This window comes from Euleptes europaea, chromosome 4 (genome assembly GCF_029931775.1).
Source record: "Euleptes europaea isolate rEulEur1 chromosome 4, rEulEur1.hap1, whole genome shotgun sequence".
Taxonomy (NCBI): domain Eukaryota; kingdom Metazoa; phylum Chordata; class Lepidosauria; order Squamata; family Sphaerodactylidae; genus Euleptes; species Euleptes europaea.
The window spans coordinates 24,149,414-24,172,286 of record NC_079315.1 but is presented as its reverse complement, the minus strand read 5'-3'; positions in this window follow the sequence as shown (position 1 = coordinate 24,172,286).

The following is a 22,873-nucleotide window of genomic DNA, read 5'->3' as shown; positions in this document are numbered from 1 at the left end:
ACACCTAAGGTTAACAATTAGAACAACAACAGTATTGATCCAGTTGAGGTTGACGTTTGTCCTGAATGTGACAATTGTCCCTTTGAAGACAAGACAGATGAAATTTTATTGTTTGGTTGTTGTTGTTACATTCTCATAAAAAGAGGTTAGGCAGTGACTGAAGGCTACTGAAATGTTGCAAATGTCAGAAACTTGATGCACATTTGCTTCACTGGCAATTCTGAACATTTGAGGAAAATAATTAATGCCAGAAAATTAAGAATTTGATAATTAGGCAAAAAAATGTTTTTACTGCAGATGTGCTGCTTAAAAATTATGAAAGATAATAGAAGTCACGAACTGTGCATAGGATTACAGCCGTGGTTACCATGGAAAAACCAAGTTCCTTTCAGTGGTGACAAAACTTCATCTGCATTTACATTATTTAGAAGAAGAAGACGAAGAGTTGGTTTTTATATGCCAATTTTCTCTACCTTTTTAAGGAGAATCAAACTAGCTCCTTCCCTTCCTCTCCCCACAACATATACCTTGTGAGGTAGGTGAGGCTGAGAGAGTTCTGAGAGAACTGTGACTAGACCAAGGTCACCCAGCTGGCTTCATGTGTAGGAGTGGGGAAACCAGCCGGGTTCATTAGAGTCCACCGCTCATGTGGAGGAGTGGGGAATCAAACCAGGTTCTCCAGACTGGAGTCCACCGCTCTTAACCACTACACCATGCTGGCTCTTAACAGCACAGCACAGCTTCCATGACAGGTGGGTGACTGATCTAAACTGTTCTCAACACACATTTATTTTTGACAATTGCCAGTACATCTCAAGGCTAACCAAGTGCTTTCGCCAAGGACTAAATTTCATATTCATTGACCATAAAGTTCTAACCTAAAGAGTCTAGCAAAGAAAAGTCATGCTCTTCTTTCTTGCCCATCTGAGGACACATGGAAGAAACCCTAGCACATAATATGTATCACCCAGACCTGAGTTGTCATACATAGTCTGGGATCCAACATTAGCTTGCTGTTTCATTTATGGCTCTTTTAAGTTTCACTGAGAATCCTGTAGGACAGATCATCCGTGCCCGAGAGGTCCCATTGCAAACATATTCATTATCCTGTCCCGTTTCCTTTGTATCCCAGTCCAAATAAAGCCCTAATCCTAGCAGACTGGGGCAAAACATTGTGAAACCCTATAATCAGACAAGTGTGACCTTGTGGCATGCCTGAAAAACAACACTGACATACTACAGTGGAGAGGAAGTAGGGTTTTACATGATAGTATCCTGTTTGGAACTGTGAGTGCTGCGTGTAAGCTATGGGCTACTGTGGCCAGATTTAGCACGTATATATTAGAAACTATTTGGAACTGAAGAAATCAGATGACGAAATGGATTGCTTCTAGAAGATCGTCTTCTGCTTCTGTTTGGCGTTTTCTGTGACGTGCTTTTCATCTGAGTACTCCACTGCGTGCTTTCAGCAACAGGACTATATCACATCCCTTTCATTTTGGAACATTATTCCTCTTCATGGTTTTGTGATGTGTTGGCTGTAATAGGATTGTATGTATTTACTTGTGTTTTGAAACACGATATTGTGATCTTGAGAATCTTTATTTGGTCTTTTCAGCGTTTATTACAGTATTCATTGTAATTATTATTATTGCAACAATTAGATAGTTCATTCAGACATTGTTGTTTATTGGACGGTGCCCTGCCTGAGTTATTGTACATTACATTCACATTCTAACATAGTGGTGCTGATTTTGTATACTGAAAAACAACAGTGACATGCTACAGTGGAGGGGAAGTAGAATCAGTGAGAGCACGCGCACACACAGACACATGTATGTAAAAACCTAGGGAATTCATAGTTACTCTTAAAACATCAACATCACTAGCTTCCACACTTGCCTATATTTTACCCATAGAGAAAAAAGTCACTTGCTGCAAATAAAAGATTTACATTATTTGTGCCAATGATCCAGACATGGTGCCCACTGGTATTTTCCTGCTGCTCACTTGTTTCCTGATCTTGGGGATAAAATCCCAAAGGTCTTGAATGGAACAGGGTGAAAAGCTAACATTCCCTGTTAGCTGACCAACTAGCAAAACACCAAGCTCGTCCCTATCTGGCCCATCAGAGGCAGCACCCTCAGTAGGGTTGCGTACTCCATTGTAAACCCACTGCAATTAATGGACTGAAGTAATTCTGCATAGGATAGCATTGTTGGTCACTGACAAGATCCCACCAGTATACAGATTCAATACCTCCATTCTGGGGTAAGGAACATTGATCAGAACCCAGATTAATAGGGTTGCCAGGTTCCTCTTTGCCACCGGCGGTAGGTTTTTGGGGCGGAGCCTGAAGAGGGTGGGGTTTGGGGAGGGGAGGGACTTCAATGCCACAGAGTCTAATTGCCAAAGTGGCCATTTTCTCCAGGGGAACTGATCTCTGTCGGCTGGAGATCAGTTGCAATAACAGGAGATCTCCAGCTACTACCTGGAGGTTGGCAACCCTACAGATTAAGGATAGGCAGGCAAGCAGACGGGACCGTGAAAGCATTGGATTTTCGAATATTGTATCTTGTTGTGGAATTCTCCACTGCACCAAGTACTTGGAACTTTCCCAGATAACTGCTACAGGATCACTTTCCTTGTGAGCAGAGTGTTTTTTGTAATTATCTCCCTGTGAAATAGGGATGCCCACCCCAGGTGGGGCCTGGAGATCTCCAGAAAATTCAACTGATCTCCAGGCCACAAAGATCAGTTCCTCTCGGGGGAAAATGACTGCATAATATCCCACTGACATCCCTCCCCTCTCCAAAACCCACAGTCTTTGGGCTCCACACCCGGGAAACAAAGATGCAAAACTGAGCATGTGTCTCACAATACAGCTTCAGTTCTCCCCTCAAATACAAACAGCATCCGTGGGGATTCCCTTGCTTCACTACCACAGCCTGCTTTATTGCCGGCCCACTACAAAAACTGGTTCTCGCCACTCTAATCAGACAGGCTGTGTCAAGCAACTAACAGCCACTAGCCATGGAAAGTCACCAATAGTCATGTAAGTAAGCAAGCATCTTCTAGCTATCAGTGCTCATCAATGAAGCACCTTTAGCTATCTGACACCCCCAAGGAAAGAGTCTGCACCTCTCTTAACAGACATAACAGGGGGGAAAGCAGCAATATTTTAACATCAGAGTGAATCAAGAATGCTACACCTTACAGGCATTTTACACATGCTCACAGTTGCTAGTAATTGGTTTGCATTAAAATGTCATTACTAATTGCAAAGATCTTTAAAAACCAGACAAAATGCAAAAAACCAGGGGGGGCGGAAGACTTGGTGCCTGCAGAGAACTAGCCCTTGTCAGATAAAAATGGTTGTATTCCTAGGGTGGGCTGCAGTTCGAAATACAATGCAGGCAGCCCAGCCAAATATATTGAAAAGTCTCTGCATGCGTGAACACATCCCATTAATCATGCAGTTTTTGCAGAGGGATCATACCAATGCAGGTAACGATGTGGATACGGAGAGGTGCCTGCATTGCAGAAGAAGAAAGAAATGCATGAATTTCTAACACTACATCCCTTTGTATCCACAGTGAAAAGAGAACGATAAATTGATAGAGAAGGGCAAAGAAGCGTAACAAGGGACTATCACACCTGATACATGCAAATTAAGACTCCTAAACGGTCCGGAAATGACCTGGATGGGCATTAACTGGGGTTCAAAGGGGTGAAGTCTCTTTAAGAGAGGAGTTTGCACATTAAACAAGCAGGGTTTGCAGTTTTAATCATGAGATAAGGGGGTTGTTAGTGCATAAATTGCTGTTCAAGGATGAAACATAATAAAATAAATTTATACAGTAAGCACACACACACACCAGTTATCAACTCATGCAATTTAAAAGCTGCAAAACCATATACAAGAAGGAAGCAAATTAAATGCATCACTTGCTTTATGAATCCTACATCAACACTCTTTGGGGGGCCCTTTTTTGCTGCTGCAGAAGCAAAAGGCTCTACTTCACAAGGATTTTATCAGCAAACTTTCCCCCAAAAACTCAAAGAATCCTTTTAGATCTTACATATGAGATCTTATAGCTATGTAAAGAAGCCAACATGGCAGAACATAAATTAGTGCCACTGCCACCACCAGTTACCACAGTTTCAGGTGAGTAGCCATGTTAGTCTATAGTGTGTGTGTGTTAAGTGACGTCAAGTCACTTCCGACTCATGGCTGCCCTATGAATCAAAGTCCTCCAAAATGTCCTGTCTTTGACAGCCTTGCTCAGATCTTGCAAATTGAGGTCCGTGGCTTCCTTTATTGAGTCCATCCATCTCTTGTTGGGTCTTCCTCTTTTCCTGCTGCCCTCAACTTTTCCTAGCATGACTGTCTTTTCCAGTGACTCTTGTCTTTTCATAATGTGACTAAAATATGACAGTCTCAGTTTAGTCATTTTAGCTTCTAGGGTCAGTTCAGGCTTGATTTGATCTATAACCCACTGATTTGTTTTTTTGGCAGTCCACGGTATCCGTAACACTTTCCTCCAACATCACATTTCAAAGGAATCTACTTTCTTCCTATCAACTTTCTTCATTGTCCAGCTTTCACACCCATACATAGTAATAGGGAATACGATGGCATGAATTAACTTGATCTTGGTGGCCAGTGACACATCCTTACACTTAAGAATCTTTCCTAGCTCCTTCATGGCTGCCCTTCCCATTCTCAATCTCCTTCTGATTTCTTGGCTGCAGTCTCTCTTTTGGTTGACGATGGAGCCAAGGAATAGAAAGTCTTGAATAATTTCAAGGAATACATATGTCCATGATACTAGAGAGAAGGACACAGATACTTGAGATGGCAGCCATGGGTCTGACCTGTGGACACCGTCACGTCTAGTTTGGCCCTAAGAATCTATTTTGCAAACTGTTAAATCAGTTCATTGATCAATTTTGTGTTCTGCTCAGTGCCAAATTTCTTGTACCTTTATGGACCCCCCAAACCCTACAGAATTACTTGTTTCCCCACCCCAACCTTGTTGACATCTGAGGCCATTGTAATTTTAAGGTTATTCTTAGCCATTTTATAGCTTTGCAAAGCTAGATCAAATGGGATAACATATTTATAAATACTAAATAAATATGACCTGTTGTTGGTCATATTTATAAAATAAATATGACCTGTTGTTGGTCAACCACTACGGGCTCCCCAGCAAAGTTGTCCTTGCCTGGCTCTAGGATGAAGGGGGCTGGCAGAACTTTGTCTCCCTTGTCACCCATTTCCAGCAGCCCTGAAGACGACCAAACCGCCCACGGGAAAAAATGAAGGAGATGAATAGGGTTGGTAAGATTCTCTGTGTTTCCACAGGGACAAAAATATGAACTAGGGTACACACCGATGCATCTGCTTTCTTCCATCAAAGTAATAGCTTGCAGATGCCCCTGAGTACATGTAGCTAATGAGGGTCAGAACCAACCAGAAAACTACTTGCAGGTTTCTCACTGAGGAAATCCTAACAAGCCAACTAGAGAGTACTCCACTAGTAGCTGGTCTTTTAGGTAACAGCAGGCCGACAGCCACATTTTGCAGGATATGCTGGGTATGATTTGAAGTCACTTTAGTGGCAACCCCTTGGGATTCAGATGATAGAGCTACATACAGAAAAAATGGGGGCTGTGGAGAAGAAAGATGATTGGCAATTTTTAAAGAAGCACCAGGTCCCATCCTGTGCTCCAATTTCACAAAGAAAGAGTTATTTTGCTGGTCCCTTGAGGAAATATGCCTTAAGCAAGGCTTAAAATGAATCTCTCCACCCCCATAAAGGTTTTACCTCACTGGGGTATTTGAAAGCAGGAGATACAGAAGTCAGCTGAGTGAACAATCTTTGCAAAACCACATCTGACACTGGCAAGTCAAATCTCCAACTACCCCATTAACTAAGTAGTTCCAAAGGAACATTATTGAGATGAACTGCTCCTGTCTTCCATCTGAGGTGGTGATCTTGAGCCAAGACTGTAAAAAGCCTTCCCCCTTCCAAGAATCTGAAGAGATTGCTCAGGCAACTGCTTATTTCAGCAAATTCTGCTTTGAGGGAGAGAGGGAATGCCACATAACCAGGGAAATAAGAAGAGATCTCATATCATCAGTTCTGTGCAGGAAGAGACTTATCTTAAAACCTTGCCTGAGGTTAGATATACACAGACCTTTCTCTCAATGACAGGAGATGTCTCTTGTCAATCTCCTTTGCCTCCGTTTGGGTCAATTTTACTTCATCTGCCGCGCTCGGTTTGATCATGTCGGATTTATTATCTCGGGTTTTAAAGCTGTCCTTCGTCTTTCATGACGTCTTTCGAGAAGAACCTTCGTCAGGTTATACGTCTCCACACACCAACAAAGCTTTCTGGACGGCGATTCTTTTCTGGGCTCCGTACACATTTTTCAAATTATAGCAGTTACAATTCCTCCACATTAACAGTGACAGCGTATGAGGCCTGCCCTGTTTCTCTGGCAGCTCATTCAGAGCATACAAAGGTAAGCAAAGAGAACAAAACATCCTGAACTTCAAATAGTCAGGCGAGCCAAGCTCTCCTCTCAGGAAAGTTCTTGAGTCATTCCGAAGGTCAAGGGACCTGCTCTAGATTTATACCATTCTAACAGCCAGAAGGGTTTGGTCATAAACATTGCATGGTGAGAAACCACACAGGGTTTTTCTCTTCCTCACAGATTGTTCTGACATTTTCCAGTAGAAAACTCTGTCCTAGGTCACAAAGAATGGACCATTTCTGCCTAGCTGGTTGGAGCCATGTCAGTTTTTGCCTTATCAAAGCTACAGTTAGACTCGTCAAAATGGGAATGACACTGACTCTTGCCAAGAGCTTCAGTTACAACTGCTTTCCCATGCTGCTTAAGCAGTTATTCAACTCCCAGATATTATCTATATTGCTCTTGATCCGCCAAGCAGAGAGATGCCAGGGAAAAATCTGATGATTTGTGTCAGTTCGGAAATTATGGCAAAATGGCCTCAAGGTTGTCAGGATTGTTCTGGGCTCAGTGAATAGTCCGGGGGCAAGTGATACTATCATAATAGTGAGCTAAGCAGACATGGGTCTGATCAGTGCTTGGAAGGGAAAACCGCTGCAAATAGCGCTGAGCTTTCCAAGGAAGAACAAGATATAAGTGTGATGAATCTTACTTATATTGGCTTGCTTGCCATTTCTATTTTAAAAAGTTAGAAATCATCAAAGCCCGTTTGTCTTGTAGGAAATGTGTTTCCCCTCCTTTCCACATGGGCTAGATGACAGCCCATTCACCACAAAGCAGAGTGTCACCACCTTTTAGACAGAGTCGTTCAGAAGGTGGAAGGGTCTTTTCACATGATGGAGTTTGGGAGCTGAACCTGCAACAGTTTTTCTCCGAGCTCCCTTGTTTTTCGTCTGTGTCTGGCCATTTATGCATGGGTTTGCTTAGGATTTGCCACTCTTTAGATGCACATTTTCCCCATCTAAATTCTCAAAACTCAACAATAAGCCCCCATGCAGAGTTTTTAGAATTTGGATGGGGAAAATGTGCATCTAGAGAGCAGAAAATCCAGGGCAAAACCTTCCATGCATAAATGGCCTTTCTGTGTTTTCCTCATTATTACTCCATGCTTTCTCAAATCAGGTTAAAGGTGGTTTGAGACAGCATGGAGAGGAAGTGAGGATGCTTGGAGAACAAATGCTGCAGTTTATCACTTTAACCACAAGAAACCTCCATGTGAAAAGACCCTGAATTAACTTATCTGCCTGCAACCATTCGTTTGAATTAGCATGAACAATGAGAAAACTCAACAATTTTACTTACTTAATTACTTAAACTTGCCTCCAATTTCTAAGTTATTGATTGGTTCACATGACAAGGAGTGGATATAGGGTTGCCAACCTCCAGGTTCTAGCTGGAGATCTCCTGCTACTACAACTGATCTCCAGCTGATCGAGATCAGTTCACCTGGAGAAAATAGACACTTTGGCAATTGGACTCTATGGCATTGAAGTCCCTCCCCTTCCCAAACCCCGCCCTCCTCAGGTTCCACCCCAAAAACCTCCAGCCAGTGGCAAAGAGGGACCTGGCAACCCTAAGTGGATACATGTTTCCCCTAACTGTGAAGTCTTCCCCCTATCAAAAGGTGGGACTTCAGTAGTTGGAAGGTTCAATTCATGCTCCTTTCTCATTGATTTCTGCATAAAAGGACATATGTATGTTTCAGCTTCCTCTATTTTCCTTGGAACAACCAAGGAAAATACCAGTCCTGTTGTCGTTTTCCCCTATTAAGTCTCTGTCCCAATTTTGTCTCGGTAATTATCTTTGGAAAATGCCTTGCAAAAATGTTGTTATTTTGAGTTGTTAGAATTGCCACCTTTCAGGGTCCCTTGCTCTCCCCCAAGGTCTCCAGAAACCTGTGTAGGCGGGCAGTGGTCGGGGATGCATTTCCTCTCTAGTGCATATACATGAACATGAACACCGAAGTGCCACTCCACCTGACAGACAGCCTTGTTTTGAACTGTTGATAGCACTATGAAGGACAATTACATTTTTGTACCATATCTTTAACCAAAAGAACAATTTTGAATCTGTACAGGATTGACTGTTACAGAGTAAATGAATACGGCACACAGCAGATGGAGAAGAGCTTTCAGCAATATGGAATAGAATGGCTTTGGTATGAGAATAGGGGCATTAAAAGAGCATCCCTGTTTTCATCTATGAAATGTTGTACATGTGGTATGATTGGGGAACCCAGAGATCATACTTCTAGAGCTATTGTATAGCTGAAACAATCCTTATAAATTAGATAACTGAAGTAGGCATGTGCCTTGTACCTTAAATGAGGATTTTTTAAAAGCTAGCCTTTAAACAACGCTTAGGCCATTTATGCATGGTTGTTTCCTCATGGTCACACCACGGACTACTTCGGGGCTTTGCTTTGATTAGGCTTGCATTTTCCGACCCTCAGAGGTCACCTAGTTCTCCCTGAGCATTTCTGCACATTTTCCCCACATTTTCTGGATGGTGGGTAAACACGAATCCAGAAAATGCGGGCAAAATGCACGGAAAAGTGTGGGAAGAGCGAGGCGACCTCTGACGGTCGTAAAATGCAAGCATAATCAAAGCAAAGTCCTGAAGTAGTCGGTGGGGTGACCACAAGGGAACAGCCATGCATAAATGGCCTAATCTGACCTGGATAGCCCCAGGCCAGGCTGAACTCATCAGATCTCAGAAGCTAAGCAGGGTTGACCCTGGTCAGTATTTGGATGGGCAACCTCCAAGGAATGGTAATAGGGCTGTTTAAAACAAAAAAAATTTTGGTTTAATTCGGTTTCGGGTTTAAATTGCCTTTTTTTATTCAGGAAAACCCGAATGCCGAATTCCCCTATACCGGTATAGGTGGAACTTCAGCTTTAAATTCGGGATTCCTGAATAATTTGGCCATTTAAACATATTAAAGAACCCCCAACTTTGGTAAAGATTGGGTCAGGGGGTCCGGAAGGGGTCCGGAAGGAGTTATGGGGTCTGGAAGGGGTTGCCCCATCCTCCTCCATTCAAATGCATTGGCAAAGTTGCTGTGTTCAGACTCTTTAATGTGATGTTTGCTATGTATCTGAATGGAGAAGCTGGGCTTTAAACGGTGGGTAAGTTCACCCCACACCTCCATAGAGACAAAGTGTATCACATGGTATTTCTATGAAGGCACCCGGCAAACTTTCCCACCCACCGTTTAAAGCCCAGCTTCTCCATTCAGATACATTGGTAAGATCATATTAAAGAGTCTTCCAATGCATTTGAATGGAGGAGGATGGGGGTAACCCCTTCCAGACCCCATAACTCATGACTCCCTGACCCAATCTTTACCAAACTTGGGGGTTCTTTCAAGGACAGTCCCTTCTAGCTACCCTGAAAATTTGGGACCTCTACCTGTACAAATGCCCCCACACGAGCTATAGAAAGCCGGATATTCAGGAATGTCAAATTCGGCTTTGCCAACCTCAAAGATTTTGTGGACTCGGTATACCGGAACCAGAAATTTACCAAATTTGCATTTATTCGGTATTTTTCCAGTTCAGTTTTTACCGAATCAACAGCCCTAAATGGCAAACCACTTCTGAATGTCCCTTGCTTAAAAAAAGCTCTACAGGATCACCATAAGTCAGCTGTGACTTGACGGCACACACACATTTTGACTCTTAAATGGCTGATCTTTGTAAACACCCTTCCCACCTTCTGACTCAGATATTAGGGCTGGTGAATCTTTATTCTCATTTGTATCTGACGGAGTGAGCTTTGGCTCAAGAAAGCTTATACATTGGGAAATTTAGTTGGTCTTTAAGGTGCCCCTGAACTCAAGTTTTGTTTTACTACTATAGACTAACATGGCTACTCACCTGAAACTGTGGTAACTGGTGGTGGTACTAATTTATGTTCTGCCATGTTGCCTTCTTAGAAATATACTTAGAAATATATTTCTTAAGCCCATTCCTGAGCTGTCTGTGGCAGAGAATGGCAGGGACAAGGTGCTGCCATGGCACCTCCTAACCCGTTTCCCGGCCCCCAAAAGCTCGAAAAAAGCCTTTTAAAGGCTTTTTGTTTTTTAAATGGGGCTTTTCACCCCATTGAAAACAGCGAGCAGGCGCAGCAATGCTGTTCCTCTCAGTGGTGTACCGGGGTGAAAGGGGACAGGAGGCTGCTTACAGGCAGCCCTGCCCCCTGGAACGCCCCTGGAACACCCCCCAGGACACCCTGGAATGCCAGTGGGATGCCAGCATGGGGGGTCCCAACTCTGACACATCCCCTTCCTGGCCTCCTGAGGACTTTTGTCCTCAGCAGTCAGGAATGGGCTGTTAGTGTTCTAAACCCCAAGCGATCCAATTTCCTTATAATAAGCCTATTTTTATCTCTTGCATTAGATTTTTTTCCTGCTAATTTTAAATACTTAGACTGCCTATACATGTAGATACTCTTTTCCAGTACACTACTACTGCTTAATGGATTTCTGTCCTTGTATTTATAATGCTGTGGCATTTGAAAATATTAACCAGGGAGTCCTCTGAGGATGCAAGGTTGGGGGACTGGTTAAAAAAACATCCCTCGTGATAGTCCCACAGTAAGCATGAAAAATAAGTAATAGAATAAATATTCAACAGACCCACATGACTCATGTAGAAACATCACACAATGTTTACTGTATTAAATATCTTCAGTAAATCTGTCATCCATCCCCAGAACTACTAATTAATTCTTCTCCATCCAACTACTGCTCCATGTAAAATCTGCCAAAATTCATTGCTCATGCTAGACAAGTGTGAGCCAGTTCAGTGTAGTGGTTATTGTCAAGCTAGGACCTTCTGGATCCCCATTCTGCTATAAAGCTCAGTGGGTGATCTCAGGTCAGTCTCTTTGACTCAGCCTCACAGTACCTCACAGGGCTGTTGTGAGGATAAAAAGGAGGAGGAAGAGAGAACCTCTGGGAGGAAGTATAGGATAAAAATGCACTAGACAGATATTCGCATAATCAAAGCTCTTCTAAACTGAGTGCTGGTGTAAGCTCTAGTCCTGCGGTGAACCCATAAACAGATTCCAGCAGACGGCAAGTCCACGAAAGCAGTTTTATTGGTTATAATCGACAGGTTTCAGAAGCCATATTTCAAAAGGACACTAGTAAGGGGCAAAGGTAAGGCACAGGCATATATGGAAGAACAAAAGGAGATAACTGGTAACCCAGGCAACCCCCCTCCCAGAGGCAGGAAGGAGTACTTGGCATTTCCCACAGTATGGGAATGTATGAAGACTAAACACAGGGTACAGACTGGCCTTGGACAGAATAGCACAACAGCACCTGGAGGCAGCTCAATCACACTATCGCATACCATCCTCATGGCTTGCTCCTGACAGCTGGTAAATTTATTCCATAGAGTGGTCACCCATTTGTCATTCTGGGTAAAAATCTTTCAGCTATGTATCTCATGTTTACATCCCACTGGCAACCCCTTTCCCTATTGGGATGTGTGTGTCAATGGTATAATAAATAATCTTCTGATCCATCCCATTCCTGACTTACAGATAGAAGACTACCCAGAGCAAAGCAGAGGGACCTGGAGTTCTCCTGAAATGACAACTGATATCCAGGCTACTGAGATCCATTCCCCTGTAGAAAATGGCAGCTTCAGAGGATGGACTCTACGGCATCACATCCCTGCTGAGCTCCCTTCCTTCCTCAAACCTCACCCTCCCCAGGAATTTCCCAACCTAGAGTTGGCAGCCCTACTTAGGAGACATTTCTCAGTGAGAGAGGTGAGCCATCAATGAAGTAAATGTGTGCAACGTTTGTCATGCACAAGATACTTTTAAATCCCCTTTTTTTAAAAAAATCTTATGGTAAAAGAAAAAAAATATATTTTGGCATTTCAGAATTATGTTGCATTCTTCTCTATTTTCATATACATACATACATACATATATATATACACACACACACCCATTAACAAACTGTGTGAACCCTTAAAAGAATACCTTATATACAGGCTTTGGTATGTATTAGGGTTGCTAGCACAATACTAGCAACTTGCGGGGGTGGGGGGGCTCACCAGTGATATCACTCCCTGTGCAACTAGATGTGATACCAGTGCGTTGCCAGTGACACTCCAGCAGTCAGCCAAAACTCTATAGTTTAACCATAGAGTTTTGACCAAATGCTAGAATATCACCGGCAACGCACAATGCTTTGCCAGTGATATTCTAGCATAGTACCTCCAGGTACTAGCTGGAGATGTCCTGCTATTACATCCAGCCGACAGATCTCCAACCGACAGAGATCAGTTCACCTGGAGAAAATGGCCACTTTGGCAATTGGACTCTATGGCATTGATGTCCCTCCCCTCCCCAAACTCCGCCCTCCTCAGGCTCTGCCCCAAAAACCTCCTGCCGGTGGTGAAGAGGAACCTGGCAACCCTTCCCATTACACTGCCCTTTTTCTCCCCAAGCCTAGGTGAGCAGCAGTGTGAAAATAGCAGTCCTAGTATACATACCCTGACCTGGATGGCCCAGGCTAGCCTGATCTCGTCAGATCTGAGAAGCTAAGCAGGGTCAGCCCTGGTTAATATTTGGATGGGAGACCACCAAGGAATACCAGGGTTGCTGTGCAGAGGAAGGCACTTCACACACACACACACACACACACACACAGTATACATACATTCAGTAAGCTTTCTTAAGGAAGAACAGTGGTTGAATGGATACAGCAATTGCATCTATGTAATTGCATTCTTTCATTATGAACTTTTTTTGAGCCATATAATAAATTATGAAATTTCTATGGCTTCATAACTTTATTCTCAGCCAGTGTAGTATAGTGATTAGAGTATTAAACTAGGTAAGGGAGACCTGGGTTCAGATCCCTGCTCCTTACTGGATGATCCTGAGTCAGTCATTCTCTCAGCCTAACCAACCTCACAGAATTGCTGTGAGGATAAAATGGAGATCCATGCACACTACCCTGAGCTCTTTTGACAAAGGATAGGATAAAAATGTACTAACATTTAAAATTAACATTTGCAGTGGGTTTTATTTTAGCTAAACGCTCTTCTTGCTGCTTCACGTTTGTGGTAAGTGCTAGGAATTTTATCACATCCACTTATGTTCATCTGAACTAGGCCTCAGGTCTAAGGTTGCCAGGTCTCTCTTCGCCATTGGCGGGAGCCACTGTGTCAGCCAGGGCATCCATTCGGACCCCGGATAAGCATATGTTTAGTATCAAAGCCACTTCCTTTCCAGTGGGAAGTTGAGGTATCGGTGTGAAGACCGGAGGCAGCGATCTCCACTTCAAAGTAAGCCTTCCAATGGTAAAACTGCTATCTGCTCTCGAGGTGACAAATACTCTTCCTTTGATGTAGCTTACCCTTTCATGTCCTACCAATGATGTAACCAATGTATTGTATGTTCCCTATAAAGATACCCTGTATTCCAATACCTGCATTCTGACCTTAAGTTCGTTAGACCTACTGACCCGTTAGCTTTTCTTAATAAATCTTTAAACTCTCTGTACTTCTGGAGTAAAGTTTATTGCTGAGACGCAATGGGGTACTGAAGCCTGACACACTGGTAGCAATTTGTATCCAGTTGGATACGGATAACAGCATCTGAGCAACCACGTATGTGAAATGATATACCCTGAGTGGGAACTTTGAAAAAATATATACAGTACGTGGCTGCAGCTTTATCCTGAATGGAAAAATTGAGATAAGTTGTGAACATATACAATTGAATTAAACTGTAAAGGGGCTGAAGAAGAACTGAAACGATCGTCCCCCTCTTCATTCTTCTAGAAATACTATTGAAACCTTACCCTCACGGGACGTTTTGAATTTTGCTCTCCAGTTACCTTTGTAAAGATTACTCAAGAGAAAATTGTGGCGATTGTTACCTTATAGGACTGAGAACATGGGATTGTATATAGAATTGTATGTAAGTTGTAAGTCTTTCACTGCACATTTGCACTTTTGCACCTCTGTGATAAATTGTTAAGTTTTGGAGTATTTTGTGTTTGTGATTGACTTGAAATTAACTAGCCGACTCCATACTAAATACCTGGAGGTTGGCAACCCTACTCAGGTCTGACATTGCCACAGCAACCATTACCTCCGCTGTAGACCTGAATGAGAAAGGTGCCCACATTTATCTTGGTTCTTTCTCCACATAATGCATAACATTAGGGTCTGTCCAATTCTTTGCCCCTCTTGGTGCTTCCAGTGGGACGGTCGACCTAAAAGGTACTCAAACCAGACACACATTTAATGAGATTTCTTCTGCAGGTAACAGAGAAGGCTCCCATTACACTAGCTGGAGGAGCAAATTATAGCAAGAGGCACAGATGTTCCCCCTCAGACGACGTCCTCAGTATAGATCAGGGAAATCTCTCATTTACTCTAAAGGAAGGATTAAGTACAAGGGGACCTTTGATTGAGTCCCGGTATAGAGAAATCACCTGTAATATTTTCCCTAGCATAAAGAAACTGCTCATTCAACTTGAGTTATTTCATATCCCCTGGGTTGTTATAGTCATCCTGCCTGGCTCTTGCGCATCTTCTAATGAGGGCCAAACGTAACTCTGCTTGTGAGAAGAAAGGGCTTTGCATCATTCTTCAGCAGCTGTTTTATCCCAAAGCTTTCTAGTAAATTCTTGGTGTGTTTTTTTCCCCCTCAGTAGCAAGCAATTCACAATCAATACAACTAAGCACCATATTGGAAACTCAAGGTTCTTAATAAAAAGAAGCCCAATCTCTACTATAAAATAGCGACAGGCGCCAAGGCCTTCTATTCACTAACATCAGAGAAAGACTCAGACCTAGGGGGAAAAACGCATTGTAAAACTAAACACCGCACAGCGCCATGCATGCCATTTCCACAGACCCTTGTACGCTTCCCAAAGGTTTTGAATGTGATTTTCTTTCCCTTCTCCCTTCAGTTCCTAGACAATGAGGCCTGGTTCCCCACTGGAGTGCTTTCAGACTGTGGCTGGGACAAATGCAAGGCACGGTTCCTATAGACTTCAATGTGTGTTCCTCCTTGTTGAGTTCCATCCACATTTTTGCACGGGGGTTTGTTTGTTTTTTTGCCTGATCTCCAAGAGCTGAGAGATCAAAGAGGTGGCAGCAGGCGAGTCCCCCCCCCCCCATTGAAAACTGTCCTGTCTAGTTACCTTTGCAAACTAAAACAAAACATTGGACATTCCATGTGGCGAAAGACTATATTAACAGCAGTGTATTCAATAGTCGCTGGAATCTCACCCTCGGTCTCTGCCCTGATATTTAACTATTTCAGTATTGAAGGAATTGTTAACTATTAAAAAGAACTACAAGGACTTGGTAAACTGGAGGAAAAAAGAGGCCCTATATAAAAATTGGAGGAGCTTGATTACAGCTATAAACAACAATGATAATACAACCTTCTGGCGGACTGTGAATTCTTTAAGTAATGGCTATGCCAGAGTCCCCGCATGTATCCCGTCATCGGTCTGGGTAGCTTACTTCAAGAGCCTCTTCTCCTACTCTGTGGGAAACCAGGGACTTATACCTGTAGCACCTTCTATTTTGTTGAATTCCTGGCCAGATGTGTCTCCTAAGGAAATTAAACCGCTCATTGATCGCCTATGCCCAGGCGAAGCCCCAGGTCCTGATCTAATTCCCTACGAACTTTTTAAAGTCAACAGCGAATGGTGGGCCAACATTCTTGCCCCTGTATTTACACAAATTAATGCATCAGGAGCCATTCCAAAATCTTGGAGACATACTATTATCGTCCCAATCTTTAAAAAGGGTCAGCGCTCTGACCCAAGCTGTTATCGTCCAATCAGCCTTTTGTCTTGCTTAGGCAAATTGTATTCCTCCTACTTATTAAAGAGGCTGTTGGACTGGGTTGAGAGTAATGACATCCTTGGCTGGGAACAGATTGGCTTTAGAAGGGGTTGTTCTGTCACAGACCACTGTTTAGAGCTCTCCCATCTAGCCGAGAAATATTCCTCCCCCCGAAATGGAACCCTTTATGTAGGTTTTATGGATCTTAAGGGAGCTTTTGATACCATCCCGAGAGAGAGGCTATGGTTGAAACTATCACATCCTTCTATGGATAGGAGGTTACTATGGCTTATTCAGCAATTTCATACTGACCTCACAGCTCAGGTTCGCTGTGGCAACCAAGGAGAAATAACCGAGCCCTTTGAACTGGTCAAGGGAGTTAGACAAGGTTGCCTCCTTGCTCCTCTCTAGTTTAATCTATACCTGAATGATATGGCAACCAATTTCTCAGAGTTTTGCCACACACACCCAAAGCTTGCAAGTCATCCCACCCCAATTCTACTCTGTGCTGACGATGCAGTTCTCCTGTCCCGCACAAGAATTGGTTTGAAAAGGTCCTTGCAAACTTTTTCTGAGTACTGCTCTAGGGAAGGTCTTAAAATAAACCATCATAAATCTAAGATTATGATCTTCACTAAGAGGAGAAAAATGCCTCTTTTTCGCTGGGTATTAGATGGCTTTGAGGTTGACCAAATCAAGGAGTTTGTTTACCTTGGCATCCTGTTTTCCCATAACCTAAATTGGAATGCCCATCAAAAAGCAATGTCCAACAAAATTAAACCTGGGGTTGGTCCTATTGTCAACTTTTTTCACACCAAAGGTGGCAAATATATTCCAGTGGCTATTCAGGTTTTTAACCCAAAAATTACCCCAATTAGCCTCTTTGGTGTTGCCATCTGGATAACAGTCATCAATGAATCTATAGATCGTCCACTGCTTCAGTTCTTACGAAAACTCCTAAATGCCCCTCGATGTGTTGCTGGCGTTACTCTTTGTTCCGAGTTTGGCCAAATGTCACTTGAAGCTAGGGCGTGGTTGGCCGCCTTTAAACTACATCTTAAACTGTGCTTTAGCATTGAGGGGTTCCTAGCTTCTCTGAAGCATGACCCTTTTAAATCCTCATGGCAAAAAATCTTAGATGAGAAACTGTCGTTGTTGGGCATCTTGCAGGATATGTTATTAGATCATGGGAAAACTGAAGCTTTTACCAAAATTAAAAAGTGCATTAAAGAGCTCGATATAACAGCACTACTTTTCGTGCTCGTCGCGTCTGTTCATCCCAGTTCTTCTGAATAACCCTTCCACGTGGTCTGCCTGCCTATACATATTATCTGACAACCCCTCGTCTCTGTAGAGCTTTGTGCTTGGCTAGATTGAATGCTAACCCTTCTATGGTAATGCAGGGCATAATTCTGAATATACCATACTCAGACAGGATCTGCCCTTGCTCTTCTGGCTCTATTGACTCATTAGCCCATGCCCTTTAGGAATGCCGCTTTTACGAGGAACTTCGATTGCACTATATTTCCCCCCTTTTAATATACAAATCCAATGCCTCTGTGACTGACATAATGCCTTTTTTACTAAGCGATAAGGACCCCAAGGCTATATTGTCAGTGGCAAGATTTGTTTCAATCCTTATATCCCTCCAACACTAGATATATGCTGCTCAAGATCAATTGATCAAGGAGCTTCTAGGGATAAAAGGACAACTGATCTCCAGCTGATAGAGATCAGCTCACCTGGAGAAAATGGCCATTTTGGCAATTGGACACTATGGCACTGAAGTCCCTCCCCTCCCCAAACCCCACCCTCCTCAGGCTCCACCCCCAAAACCTCCCACCGGTGGCGAAGAGGGACCTGACCACTCTATATAAGTGGCAGGTGAGAGCAACGCAGGAAAATGTACCGTGAACTACTGACGCAACAACTCAGGTAAGCACCTTGAAGCATCATTTTGGAAGATGAAGGGGTAACCCTCAGCCCAGAAGCTTGGGTCCTCAGTGCCTTCATGGACCTGGGACAGGAACCCTTTGAGAGATGCCATTATCCTTGACCCACAGACCTCATGGCTAGAGGGATAGGATGTGGTACACCTCCCTTGAGCACTAAAGAAGGCTTGGCAAGGAGAAGCATGAGCCATATTCATGTGACGGCTCAGGGATCGGAGCCAGGGTGGCCTTGACGTAAGATTAGGGATACACAAAAGCAGAGGAGGCCTGACTCTTCTGCATCCCACCAATTGCCTGAACTGCAATTAGGTCTAGAATGGGTTTTTGGCCTGTGTGCCCTGCAGATCCTTCCTGAGCAATAAAAACAGTGTTGGCCCTTTGATTATCCCAGTTTATGGTGTCGGCTCTCCTTATTCCACGTCCACGAACAATGAACTGTGATGTGTTGAAAGCCAAACTAGGAATGGTGACATTCTTATGAGTTTTTACTAATTCATCCTGGAACAGAAAAAAGAACGTTTGTTTCAAAAGTTCAGAAACCACCTCTGCCTCTGTGAAAATATTAGATCCTGTATTTACTCCCGGCTTCAAGACACTTTGCCTTCCTTTCAGACTAAAAGATTCTTCCTTTCCCGATAACAAAGGTCAATGATAATGGACAGAGAGACAAGATATGGTCAGATATTCATCAGCTATTATCTTTTCAAAGTCTGATTAAAAGAAGCATCAAGTCATTAAAATCCTTTTTGCATTTTAAGAATTCCCCAAGAAAGGGAGGGCATCATGTTTAATATGCTAATGTGAGGGTCAGGAGATGCAAATTCAAATCCGGATAGTAGTACTCATTATTCTGAGAGATTCTGGGCACAGAGTTTCCTCTCTTCTTCCTTCCCCAAATCTGATGCTCTTATGGGGGTATTTGGTAGGGTGTAGGATAATTGTTAGATGAGCATCATTACTACACAGTGCACCATGTTAATAATTAACCTACTTACATAAGTTAGCAGTCCACAGGCAAAGGGCAATCTCAGCTTCAGCAGTGGGAAAGTGGACCTCCATCAAGGCTGACCCTGTCTTGGTACAGTAAAGTAACCAAGTTGACCTGGGTTTGGTTCCAGTAACTCCCTGAGTAACACACACCATAAAGAAATTTATGAAAGGATATTAAAACAAAGGCATAGTGAAATGCACAGAAATAACACTGACTTACTGATCTTACTTACACAGTGCAGTCAGTTCTTAAGGCAAAGAGTTTCCTGAGCATAATACAAATATCTTCTTGGCAACAAGGAGGGAGAGGAAGGAAAGGGTAATGAACAAGGATTTTTCTCTCTAGCTACACTTATAGTAAACTGTTGGCCATAACCTCCTGACCTCCTCAACCAATCATTAAGCAATATCCATGGAACTTTCCAAGGTTAGAGTGAGTTCCCCCGGCCATAACAGATTCACAGCTTCCAGGGAGCCAGCGGGGGTAGTGGTTAAGAGCGGTGGTTTGGAGCAGTGGACTCTGATCTGGAGAACTGGGTTTGACTCCCCACCCCTCCACATGAGCAGCGGAGGCTAATCCGGTGAACTGGATTTGTTTCCCCACTCCTTCACATGAAGCCAGCTGGGTGACCTTGGGCTAGTCACACACTCTCAGCATCACCTACCTCACAGGGTGTCTGTTGTGGGGAGGGGAAGGGAAGGTGATTGCAAGCCGGTTTGATTCTTCCTTAAGTGGTAGAGAAAGTTGGCATATAAAAAACAACTCTTCTTCTTTATGTGAGCTAATTTACAGGCCTGAGAAGATGTCCATGATGAGTAGCTGCCAGTGTTGGGGTGGCCAACACCTGCAGAGAGTCAGGGAACAGTGAAGTAAACTGGAAAAATTTTTTAAGATGGCTTCTCTCTTGACACACAGCCCCTTTTAAACATACAATTCCCCGTATTCTGGAGACCTGCCAATATCTGAGCCTTTCCAGAACATTAAAAACTTTGGGTTCAAGTTTCCGTCCAGGAGCCAGGATTAATACAACAGGCAGAATAAGTATCACTTTTGTTTACCTATGCTAATACCTGATTAACTGAGTTGTCACTCATGAAAGCATATGATGGAATAAATTTTGTTAGTTTTTAAAATGTGTCTAGATTTCTCTTTTATTTTGCTGAAACAGACTAAAATGGCTATCCTTCTGCAATTACTATGCTAACAGTTCTCTTATGTGCTACTATAGTATAATAGCCCTGACCTGGAGGGCCCAGGCTAGCCTGATCTGGTCAGATATCAGAGGCTAAGTAGGGATGGCTCTGGCTAGTACTTGGATGGAAGACCACCAAGGAATATCTTGGTCATTATGCAGAGGAAGGCACTCTCTGCTGGTCTCTTGCCTTGAAAACCCCACTGGGTTGCCATAAGTTGGCTGTGAATTAAGGACACTTTATACACACATACCATAATAACTGAGACACTGCTGTAAACGTATTTAAGCAAGTCACTTTCAATCTCCCATTTTCAACAGGAGGAAAATATTACTGACCACCTTACAGAAGGTTGTTGACCTCCAGGTGGGGCCTGGAGTTCTCCCAGAATTAAAAGTGATCTCCAGGCTAGAGAGACCAATTCCCCTGGAGAAAATACAGCAGGTTTGGAGGATGGACTCTGTGGTATACTATGTCTGGAAGAAACTGTCCTAAAGCAGTATGGCTGCTTTAGGACTTCCACTTCTCCAATGGTATAGACTTGAAGAAACTGACTGTCGCCTGTAAAGACACTAAAGGCCACAGACTGGTTTGGATTGAGCAAGAAATGGGACTGCTGTTGGCTGGCTTCCTCCTACAAATCTTCAGAGTGGATTTTTCTCCTTAACACTGAGAAAAACCTGAAGATGGTGAGAGTTCTTTTAGGTTGAGTGAAACATAACTGAATATCAAGCAATTATACCAGCACAAATATTTAGGATCAAAGGTTTTGTATAGAATAAACAAAGCATGCATTCAAGTGATGTAAGGTAGGAGAAAATACAAGGGGGAAGTGATATGAGGCAGGAGATTTAAAATTTGAGTTTTCGTGGGAGGAAGTGACCTCACTGGAAGGGGAGGAGTCAGAAGAGTTGACTGTTGACCTGGATGGGTCATTGCAGAGAGTGACATTACATCACTGCTGAACTCCTGCACTTCCCCAAACTCCACCCTCCTCAGGCACTGCCCCAAAATCTCCAAGAATTTCCCAAGTTGGAATAGGCAACCCTAACTTTTTTAATTTGCTGTAAATATTTCAGAGGTAATGACTGTGAAACACTTTACACACACTAACATTTATTTAAATATTACGTTTATTCATTTCAAATTGTACATTGTATGTGTACTCTTGGGAAGAAGAGGATGCTAGGATGCAATAAAAAAGTTACAAGGTTAGGACAATTGAGAAAGCAGGGGTTGCAAGACTTCAAGGGATGTTGCTAGAAGGGCAAGAAGGAAGCAACCGAGATAGAAAGTTAAATGAACAACAAGAAGATGCTAACTGCTGGCAGCCCACAAACATTACTACAGTACTCCAGCAGTACTTTCTGCTTTCAAATTTATATTACTTTAGGTACATTCACACTCTACATAATGGCTGGGAAAGAGAAAACAGTAATTCAAGACACCATCAAACAGTGGAGCTTTCAGTCCCCATTAGGGTTGCCAGCTCTGGATTGGGAAATACCTGGAGATTTGGAGTATGGAGCCTGAGGAGGGCGAGGTTTGGGGTTAGGGTTGCCAGGTCCTCTTCGCCACCAGTGGGAGGTTTTTGGGATGGAGTCTGAGGAGGGTGGGGTTTGGGGAGGGGTGGGACTTCAATGCCATAGAGTTCAATTGCCAAAGCGGCCATTTTCTCCAGATGAACTGATCTCTATCAGCTGGAGATCAGTTGTAATCCCAGGTGATCTCCAGCCACCTCCTGGAGGTTGGCAACCCCAGTCTTCATTATTGCCTTCTGGAAAGCAAACCCAAGAATGAGCTTCTGTTTGCCAGACATATGGATTCAGATACCAGGACAAACTGAGATTAAACAGAAGTTCATCAGCATTGGGCACAAACCCAGCTTGCTTGCTGTGAACCCCCTTCCCTTGCTCTTACCTCCCCCTCTTGTGTGCAAACCTTGATTCAAATCTTCTCATTTTGATTGAGCACCAATTTACTGTGATGTCCAAAGAAAGGATCTCCAGCTAGTACTTGGAGGTTGGCAATCCTATTTCAAGGCAAATTTGGAAGTTCAACCTGGGACAAAATATTTGAAGAGCCCAAGGGAAAGAAAAAGAGTTTCAGCATCAGGGAGGAGGGAAGTCCCACATATCCTTGGCTGTTGCCACAAAAGCTAATGCCAGAGGTGACAACTTGCCATGGAACACCCACAGAGCAGCATATCTCCCTCTCACACATTTATATCCTGCCATCTGCTTTATCCTCACAATGATCTTGTGAGGCAGGTTAGGCTAAGAACGAGTGGCAAGGATGTCATGGTTTCATGGTCAAGCAGGAATTTGAACCTGGGTTTCCTCAATCACAGTCTG